This window comes from Triticum aestivum, chromosome 5D, assembly GCF_018294505.1.
Source record: "Triticum aestivum cultivar Chinese Spring chromosome 5D, IWGSC CS RefSeq v2.1, whole genome shotgun sequence".
In the NCBI taxonomy this organism is placed as follows: Eukaryota; Viridiplantae; Streptophyta; class Magnoliopsida; order Poales; family Poaceae; genus Triticum; species Triticum aestivum.
Window position 1 is genome coordinate 204484671 of NC_057808.1, and position 9449 is coordinate 204494119.

Genomic DNA, 9449 nt, shown 5'->3' on the forward strand with positions numbered 1-9449 from the left:
GGCATGGGTGTTTCCGGTTGGGACCGAGAGGGGGGGCACCCCCTTATAGCGCGCGTATAGAAATTTGATCCCATGCTACGCGAGGTTGTAGCCTCCCCGACTCAGGGTTTTTCCTGAATGTTGCCGAGGGTGATCCCTGGCTTCGGATGGTTGAATTGGGTGTGTACTGGTTAGACGTGTTCCTTCCAGAACACCGTAGACGGAACTAGTCCCCGTGACTACTGAAATCCGTTGGCAGTGGTTAAGTACAAACTCTGCAGAGTCAATTCTTTCCAAATCATCGTATCCATGATCAGTAATGTATACGTTACATCCAAATCTATCCGTGTGAAAATCTTGCCCCCGGTAAACAAGCTCAAGCGGTAAAATCTCAGTTTTATGGTTATTCCAGTTGATGGACTAACTTTATTTTGTGTCTCATGCTTGTGATAAATTATGTCTCCGAGCTATTGTATTAATGAGTTGTGATATAAGCCCTTTACGTGACGTCGCGCAGACATCCGACTGTGGCGTGTACTCGTTTCTCACTTTCGATATAAGCCCTTTATGTGATGTCGCTCAGACGTCCGACTGCGGCATGCACTGTCTTTACTTTCTGTTATAAGCCCTTTATGTGGTGTCGCCCCGACGCCCGACTGCGGCATTGTATTTCCGCATTTTCCGCTCGAGGAGTCTTTCAGACACTCGTTTGGCACCTGTATTATTATTCCGCATTTTCCTCTCGAGGAGTCTTTCAGACACTCGTTTGGCACCAGTATTACTATTCTGCAGTTTCCGCTCGAGGCGTCATTCAGACCCTCGCTTGGCACCCAGTATTTATTATCTCTATGTCTGATCGCACTGGTTAACTTATTCATATGCTTCATGTTTGCGTTTGTTATACCTTATGTCCGAACTGTCTTGCGAGTACTTCATAGTACTCACCTGGCTTATTGATTTGGCCAGATGTTGACGAAGGCGATCTCTTGGATGAAGAGTTTGATAGCGCGTCCGACGCCTAGAGGAGTCCCAGTCAGTCCTGCACGATCCCGAATTTTGGTCACTTATGTTGTTTACGCTTCCGCCACCCGCAATAAGTCTTCTCGAGCCTCACCCTGACGCTCGAAGAGCTATAGTCTTCTGGAGTCATATCACTCGCCCCGCGGTGATATCTCCACCACCGTTTTTTTTCGTGAGTTAGTAGTTTGCCACCCTACCCGCCGTATTGTTTTATCGGCGTGCATGTAATAAATTGTTGGGCAGTCCCTGCTCAACCTTGTATTATATTTAGTACTCCTGGTATTTTTCTTCTGTGACCAATGTTTTGTCTATCAGTGAGAAGGAATTCTTCCTCACTGGTCCGTAAAGGGATTGGTTTCTCAATAATTATTTTTATTGAAAAACCGGTCGTGACAACTGATTAATCTATGAATGAAATCTATGCTTAATTACTGAATTTTAGTTGCAAAAATTAGATACTGCTAGTGAATTTTAGCTTCATATTTTGACAAATCACACTGTTACAAGGATTGACAAATCTTACCAAATTGTTTGTACGTGGTTGCACACGGGTCATCCAAAACAACCGTTTGCATTAAAGGGATGCACAAATTATGCGCTGCTCTCACTTGGCATACGGGTGTTCAATCTAAAACGTATGCGATCAAGAGCTACAGAAATCCTGCTCGGCACATTTTCTCTTGGCTTCCTGGGGAAGCTGTCGGTTTGCATACGGGTGTTCTAACTAAAACGTTTGCGATGAGTGTTTTATATTTAAAAAGCAAATTAAACAGCGGCTTGGGCGCCATTAATGGAGAGGATGCGAGCAAGGCGGGCGGCCATGGAAGTCAAAGGGCTCGCTTCCCAGTGAGCCTGCGCAGCGTATAGCTCACACGCTTCCTGGTGAGCTTGCGCACTCGAGGATAGCTTGCACGCCTCTCGGTCAGCCTGCGCACCGGACGACGCTCGCACGCCTCCCATTCAGTCAAGGTCAAGCAGCTATCCGCACGACACCTCCTACAGCCATTAAAACCAAGACACGTGGCATCACGTGAATGGTTAACAAAATTTTGGATTTACTAGAATTTAAAAACCAGGCATATCAATGTTTTACCGGCAATCAACGGTGCCCTGGTGTTTGAAATTCATTCCCATTTCTTGCATGGGACCTAAGCATGCACCCAAGGACACAGATTTGATTTTTCGACCAATTTATATGCACTGGAGCATGTGCATGTAGTTCAAATTTGAATTATGCACATAAATGCATTGAAAACTTAGTTAATGCATCAAAATGTCCAAACGAACCCCAAAAAATCACAAAAAATTCAGACAACACTCCTGTTGTTCTATGTTGACACGAGAAAAAAATTGAAAGCAATAAGAGGCAATGGATATCGTTTCGTCCCCAAAGGTGGGACGTTCCCTACCGAAAACCATCATGCTTGTTGTGAGAAGCTCCAGTTTGTGAGAAGCATATACCCAAACCTGCCCCAAATGGGACAAAATCTGTACCACGACATGTTGATGCCGCTCCATGATAGCATGCCAAGTTTCATGAATTTCAGACGAGTTTTGGATTTACTATAATTTAAAAACCAGGCATCTCAATGTTTTGCCGGCAATCAACGGTGCCCTTGTGTTTGAAATTCATTCCCATTTCTTGCATGGGACATAAGCATGCACCCAAGGACACGGATTTGATTTTTCGACCAATTTATATGCACTGGAGCATTCTTGTAGTTCAAATTTGAATTATGCACATAAATGCATTGAAAACTCAGTTAATGCATAAAAATGTCCAAACGAACAGTGAAAAATCACAAAAATTCACATAACACTCCTGTTGTTCTATGTTGACACGAGAAATAAAATTGAAAGCAATAAGAGGCAATGTATATCGTTTCGTCCCCAAAGGTGGGATGTTCCCTACCGAAAACCATCATGCTTGTTGTGAGAAGCTCCGGTTTGTGAGAAGCATATACCCAAACCTGCCCCAAATGGGACAAAATTTGTACCACGGCATGTTGATGCCGCTCCATGATAGCATGCCAAGTTTCATGAATTTCAGACGAGTTTTGGATTTACTATAATTTAAAAACCAGGCATCTCAATGTTTTGCCGGAAATCAACGGTGCCCTGGTGTTTGAAATTCATTCCCATTTCTTGCATGGGACCTAAGCATGCACCCAAGGACACAGATTTGATTTTTCAACCAATTTATATGCACTGGAGCATGTGCATGTAGTTCAAATTTGAATTATGCACATAAATGCATTGAAAACTCAGTTAATGCATAAAAATGTCCAAACGAACCCCGAAAATCACAAAAATTCACACAACACTCCTGTTGTTCTATGTTGACACGAGAAAAAAATTGAAAGCAATAAGAGGCAATGGATATCGTTTCGTCCCCAAAGGTGGGACGTTCCCTACCGAAAACCATCATGCTTGTTGTGAGAAGCTCCGGTTTGTGAGAAGCATATACCCAAACCTGCCCCAAATGGGACAAAATTTGTACCACGGCATGTTGATGCCGCTCCATGATAGCATGCCAAGTTTCATGAATTTCAGACGAGTTTTGGATTTACTAGAATTTAAAAACCAGGCATCTCAATGTTTTGCCGGCAATCAACGGTGCCCTGGTGTTTGAAATTCATTCCCATTTCTTGCATGGGACCTAAGCATGCACCCAAGGACACAGATTTGATTTTTCAACCAATTTATATGCACTGGAGCATGTGCATGTAGTTCAAATTTGAATTATGCACATAAATGCATTGAAAACTCAGTTAATGCATAAAAATGTCCAAACGAACCCCGAAAAATCACAAAAATTCACACAACACTCCTGTTGTTCTATGTTGACACGAGAAAAAAATTTGAAAGCAATAAGAGGCAATGGATATCGTTTCGTCCCCAAAGGTGGGACGTTCCCTACCGAAAACCATCATGCTTGTTGTGAGAAGCTCCGGTTTGTGAGAAGCATATACCCAAACCTGCCCCAAATGGGACAAAATTTGTACCACGGCATGTTGATGCCGCTCCATGATAGCATGCCAAGTTTCATGAATTTCAGACGAGTTTTGGATTTACTAGAATTTAAAAACCAGGCATCTCAATGTTTTGCCGGCAATCAACGGTGCCCTGGTGTTTGAAATTCATTCCCATTTCTTGCATGGGACCTAAGCATGCACCCAAGGACACAGATTTGATTTTTCAACCAATTTATATGCACTGGAGCATGTGCATGTAGTTCAAATTTGAATTATGCACATAAATGCATTGAAAACTCAGTTAATGCATAAAAATGTCCAAACGAACCCCGAAAAATCACAAAAATTCACACAACACTCCTGTTGTTCTATGTTGACACGAGAAAAAATTTGAACGCAATAAGAGGCAATGGATATCGTTTCGTCCGCAAAGGTGGGACGTTCCCTACCGAAAACCATCATGCTTGTTGTGAGAAGCTCCGTTTGTGAGAAGCATATACCCAAACCTGCCCCAAATGGGACAAAAATTTACCACGGCATGTTGATGCCGCTCCATGATAGCATGCCAAGTTTCATGAATTTCAGACGAGTTTTGGATTTACTAGAATTTAAAAACCAGGCATCTCAATGTTTTGCCGGCAATCAACGGTGCCCTGGTGTTTGAAATTCATTCCCATTTCTTGCATGGGACCTAAGCATGCACCCAAGGACACAGATTTGATTTTTCAACCAATTTATATGCACTGGAGCATGTGCATGTAGTTCAAATTTGAATTATGCACATAAATGCATTGAAAACTCAGTTAATGCATAAAAATGTCCAAACGAACCCCAAAAATCACAAAAATTCACACAACACTCCTGTTGTTCTATGTTGACACGAGAAAAAATTGAAAGCAATAAGAGGCAATGGATATCGTTTCGTCCCCAAAGGTGGGACGTTCCCTACCGAAAACCATCATGCTTGTTGTGAGAAGCTCCGGTTTGTGAGAAGCATATACCCAAACCTGCCCCAAATGGGACAAAAATTTACCACGGCATGTTGATGCCGCTCCATGATAGCATGCCAAGTTTCATGAATTTCAGACGAGTTTTGGATTTACTAGAATTTAAAAACCAGGCATCTCAATGTTTTGCCGGCAATCAACGGTGCCCTGGTGTTTGAAATTCATTCCCATTTCTTGCATGGGACCTAAGCATGCACCCAAGGACACAGATTTGATTTTTCAACCAATTTATATGCACTGGAGCATGTGCATGTAGTTCAAATTTGAATTGTTCACCTGAAATGGCTAGAAAACCAATTTAATGTATAAAATGTTCAAACGAACCCTGAATAATTCCAATTCTTTTACGACACACATATAGTTGCATGTTCACTCCAGATAAAAGGTCTAGCAATCCAAACACCGTCCATTGCCGCTGTGACCCCATTATGTAATTCAAATCAAGATGAAAAATCAAGTAGATCGCACACAGTTTATTATCAGCAACCGTGTGAGATGCAACACAAAATATCCTGGAGTACCGTCGGTGTATAGTACGCCCATGGCTTACACGAGAAGGTGCATCGGCTACAGTTCACAGCCGGCGTCTAAAGCACACTAGCTTGCTCCCCAAATATCATTTCACTGTTCAATCGTCGCCGGTGAAAGATGGGCACGTGGACCCGCGTCATGAGGGCAACTTCGGTGGCCCACTCCGGCGAGAGCGCGGCCGCAGCCGCCATGCGCGTGCTAACAAGGTGCATGAGCGCGGCCGCAATCTGCTACCGGGTGGCAAAGGCAGCCCAAATGGCCGATGTTGCTTCTCAGGTGGCGGCAGCAACATCTGCCTCGGGGATAGCAACTGGCGAGAGCGGCACATCAGCTGTCCATTTCGCAGCGGCGGCCTTAGTCCTGATGGAGGCCAGCCACGACCATGTCGAGGCCGCCCACGCCTAGCTCCTGGCGGTCACCGCACAAATCAAACGAAGCTTCTCCGACAATGGTCGGCAACCCACGGTCGAAGAGCTGGCAATCGCCGAGCGCGTTCGAGCAGCCGTTCGTTCCTCGGCCGCATACCTTGCAACGACGGAGCCCGTCCAAGCCCAGATCACGTCTGCCCACTCCCAGCTTGTGGCGGCCTTTTCCAAAGAGATGGCGGACGCGGATGGTGAGATGCTTGCTGAGTATGGTGCGATGGATGCCATGGAGCCCCTTGCCCAGGAGATCGTCGGGCACGAGCTGGACATGGAGGCGGCGGCGGAGATCGACGAGCACGAGCCGTAGTAGTACTCTTTGTTTTGTTTAATTAAGAGCGCTGGTCTTTAATTTGTTAGAGTAATGTTTAGGTCAGCTAGCTCTGTTTAATTGCTGAACTTGCTCGATTAAGAAGTGTGGGTGTGCAGTAGTCTCCTTTGTGTACCCAAATTATGCAATGACGTGGATGACCACTGTAACCATGGAAATTTGAACCAAAACTTTTGACGTTCAAACTCATCACACATGGGTTAAGCTATCTAAATCGTTTGTGATGTCCGCATATCGTACACAGTTCTGAATAAGGGACCGTGTCTGATGACACTTTGCGCGCCAGTTTTTTCGCTGAAGCGATTCCAAATTTTCAGCTTCCGCGGAAATATCTACCTCCCCGCCCCCTCCCCCTTACCAAAAGCCACATTTCCCCTCTTTCTGGCTTCCTTTCCAAGTTGAAACCTTCACTCCTTGCTTGCAGCGCCGCCTCCTCGTCGGCGACCCTCCTTCACGCTGCTCGGCCTCCTCTATCCAGGCAGGTAATCCACACCCGACCCCCATCCTCCACCTCCTTCCACATTCCACATGCCCCGACCGCCGGCGCGAGCGCGACACCTTCCACCCAAATCACCGACCCCTCCACCAAATAAGCGCCGGCCTAAGCCATGGTGCACGCAGTATAGCCAGGACCTCAAGGAGCATTTGGTGGCGGAGAAGAAAATCGAGGCCGCACGCGCGGATGAGGTCGCGATGGCTGACATTCATGCCGACCCCTAGATCTTGAAGGAGCACCTTGCCATTTGCTAGCTACACCGGTTAAGCATGCTTGGTTTACCCGTTGCGTGTGCTGCTCCTGCCTTTCCTTCACAAGTTCTAGTGAATTGTGCTATCTAATTTTACCATGCAATCTGTTGCTCTAGTGTATATGTTCTATATGTCGTGCAGTGTGGTGCTCACTTATTAACTGTTTTGTTAATTAGTTTTCGTCTTCAGTTAACTGTTTGGTTCAATTCTGCAAATGTGATGTTCAATTCTTCAGGCTGCAATTTTGTATTGTCTTCCATGTGATAAATAAATCGAATTTATCTTTACAAAATTGTGGGTGCATTCTATTATTGTATACCATGTGAGGAATAAATTGAATTTGGCTGTAGTAAATACATGAGAAACAAATACAATTGCTACAATTGGCTGTAGTTAACTGTTTGGTTAACTGTCTGATCTTCTATTAGGAGTATGTTATATTGTGCAATGTGGTGCTCAGTTAATGTTTGGTTCATTTGTTGTGGTGTTTAGTTAACTACTTGGTTCAATTCTGCAATGCAATGTCCAATTATCGTGGGTAGAATTTTGTATTGTTGTGCATGTGAGGAATAAATCGAATTTGGCTGCACTTAATACATGAGAAACATATACAAGTGCTATATTTCCTAGTTCTTAATCATGCTTGGTTTGGGTAAATGGGTTTTCCGTGTGGCTTGAATTAATCTGATGAATCTGCAATGTGCTTATTTTTCATCAACATATTTTACTGATAGCATGCGAACCCTTACTTAACCTGATGACTAACTACCTTATATGTGTTGCAGGGAAACAATGGGAAGCACTGAGGTTTACAATCGAGGTTAGCACGTGCATGGTCCGTTGTCTAATAGCACATTATTGTGCAATTGCAGGAACCATTCTAATATTTTGGTTTTTAACAATTTGGTCTTGCACATGTAGGTCCTGCTGTCAGAGGTTTTGACCCACTGTTCGACCCTTTTTGCATATGGGGAAATGAGTTGTCCATGAATATCAATCAAATCAAGAAACTCAGAAAGATTGTTAGGATAAAGAAATTAGCGACAAAAAACAACAAGATCTTTGTCTGCACAATGAAGAAGACATCAGTTCACTACAAGATGGTACTAACTATTATACCTTGCTTTTTTATTCATTTGCCCCATTTCCAATATAGAGAAGATATTTATGCACATCCTTGTTTTCAGGCCTTTCCAAAGCAGTTCACTGATGATTACCTCTCAAACCACCTCTATGGTCAGGAGGCGAGGAAGGTTTTCATACAACACCCACAGTTCAATATTGAAGTGTTCCTGAAGAGGACGAAGGACGGACAGTCAATCATCCACAGGCACTGGCCTAAAGTTGCAAAGACCTTCAACATGAATGAAGGCTCAATATTCGCCTTCCACTTCAGCAGTTTTCCACATGAGATGCATCTGTCTATATACCGTCTATGATGCTAATTTTGAAAGGTTCTACATGTTGCATGTGGAACTTGCTGCTGGTGCAGTTGTGTAATGGGGTAGCTGAGTGCTGAAGCTATATCATGTTGTACTCTGATGTATTTTAATTATGAAATTCTGCTTCCTTAATATGGAAATGAACTATATTGTGTACTTAATATGAAATGTCAATTAGATTAATAAATGGATTATGAATAATCGGATAATTAGCCTGCTAATGGCGAATTTGCCTGCTAATTGGGTTTTGCTATTACAAACGGTTGTTGAAAAAATACCGTGGGCGATGGCCTCAGGCAACGCACACAGTTTCTAGGAATAAACCGTGTTGGATCAATGAACAATCACACATGACTTTCTCTTGAAAACTGTTTGCGTTAGGCCACCTTGCGCAAACGTTTACCACATAAAATCTGTGTGTGATGGACTACCTTTGCCACACAGTTTCTTCTACGGACTATGTGTGATACATTCAATAACGCAAACGATTTAACGGGAAAAATTGTGTGTGATGTACCTATGAACGGAAACGTTTTCCTTGGAGCGACTATGTGGGATGTGCATACGAACGGAAACCTTTAGCGGGGACTAACTGTGTGGGATGTACTTGCGACCGGAAACAATTTCGCCGTATAATTGTATTTTTAGCTCTACTGTACGTATTTCCGTATTTGGGTGCTCGTCGGTCGCACACGACCTCATTTTGCCGAACGTGTGTGCCGGGAGGGAGGGCATATCCCCGACGGTTTCTGGGTCGTGTGGGAGGACCCCCCTATCGCCCACACTCACTTGGCGACGGTTCCAAATGCCGTCGCGGAAAGGGGTTAAAAACCATTTGTTTAGGACCGACCCGTACCAGTGTAGATTCGTGCCTTGTTGGTCAACCGCTCTTCTACCTCGTCGTCCTACTCAAGATGGAGCCACTCGAGTCGACACTCCGATGACACCATCTCCGGCTCAAGTACTCCGACATCTAACACTCTTCGACGAGCCGC